Source organism: Plecotus auritus (assembly GCF_963455305.1).
Source record: "Plecotus auritus genome assembly, chromosome: 11".
Classification (NCBI taxonomy): Eukaryota; Metazoa; Chordata; class Mammalia; order Chiroptera; family Vespertilionidae; genus Plecotus; species Plecotus auritus.
The window spans coordinates 56692847-56694633 of NC_137777.1; positions in this window are offsets into that span (position 1 = coordinate 56692847).

A 1787-nucleotide genomic window follows, 5' to 3' on the forward strand; every position below is an offset into this window, starting at 1 on the left:
ACTATGCCCGGGAGGCCGCCCTACAAATCTCTCTTAAGCTGGGTTATACGAACAAGCTGTGCTAACCTGAGATAGCAGGATTATGTGGTTTTATTTTATGCTTGAAGTAGAATTATAATTGGAAACTAATAGAATTAAATGACAAAATCTTAAAATGTTAAGAGGAGGAAGTGATCTTGGAAATACTACGGCCTACCTCCTTGAGTTTGAAAAAAGAAAGTAAAGCAAAGAGACACCAAGCACCTGGTCCAAGCACCGTGCCCATGGGGTCAGTGGCCAGCCAAGGCCCAGTCAGAGGCTGAGCACAGGGACCGCTCCCCCTCTCAGAGCTGAGCATCCCTGTTAAGGAGTTTTTGAGAAACGGGAAGTTACCATCAGCGTTGGGAACTATATTTGTGTATTTTAGTGTAATAAATGATATATTCAGATGATTTCTTATTTACATAAATACTTCTTAAGTAGCATTTGGTTTTTAATCTTTTGAGTCCACTGAGGATGTACCTTATGATTACAGTGGAATGAAATCACAGTGGAGGCACAAGAGAAAACCCAAACATGGGAACACAGCCATCAAGTGGACTCCCATGCTCTGTTTTTTGTCCTGGGGGACTGAGTCTGAGGACCCACACCCCTGCGCTCCTGAGACGGCGCCTCTCCCAGCCGTGGGTTTGGGGCACTTTTTTCAGAGACCCATCATTTCAAAGCTGGTCTCTCATCAACTTCGCAACAGCGTTCTCTCTCCACAAGACTGGCACTAACAGATGACTCGCACTTCAGCTGCCTTCTCAGAGGCTCACGTTTAGTCTCCAAGCTGTGATGCAGAGCAATACTTGTGTTCTTGTTTTACTCAAGAAGTAGATAAACTGTATTCTTGTACTAAATAGGTAGTCATTAAATGCTCAATTACTTACATTTTCAGTCATGCTTTGAACATTTATTAGTACGTATTATGCCAAGCAGAATGCTAAGCACTGAAAACAATGAAGAAGAGGCCTGGCCCGTGCTTGCTAAACACTTAGACTCATGGGGATAATGACCAGACCCCACGACAGGGTGTCTGGATAGGATGGGAGCTGGCACACGCCTCCTGCTCTGTCTGCGCTGGAGCTGAGGCTGGGGTCGCTGACTTGCTTGAGAACACGTGCCCCTCCCTGGCGCTGTTGGTTTGAGGAGAAGTGGTCAGCAGCTCCTGGAAAGGAGTTCTCCGAAAGGCCCTGTGCTGCACTCCACTCCCAGCAGGGCCGTGGATGGGAAGTGGCTGAGGTGGGCTGGGAAGCAAATGCTAGGAGGTGACCCTTGCAACCAGGCTGAGCACGTGCTGACAGGGAACCCCTGGCGGAGCAGCTGACCCTCCCTGTTCTCAGCGAGCTGTGTCTGGACTCGGGTGTAGTGGAGACAGAGGGCCAGAGAGGGACCATGGCAAATCGCTGGGAAGGGAATACACTCTATTCTTCTTGGTAATTACAACCAATCCTTCCAGCCCCCACCCCGCTTCACACAGGGTTCCTAAATAGACCCACCACGACTATTTTTAGAGTTTCATATTAAGATCCAAAAATATTACATGGTAACTTTTTAAAAGCAGAAAAGGACAAGCATATGAAAGCTCACTCACTCTTCCATTCCAAGTCTCTGAGGCTGCAGAGCTTCAGAACTTCCATGCTGTGTGTACAGGTGGTGACGCCAGGGCGTGGGGAGCTGTGTGCAAGCAGCAAGCACTCTTTTCACTTCTCTTCATGTCCCCGTGGAGCGGCTCCTGGTGAGAGAGGGGACAGCTCCTTTTAATC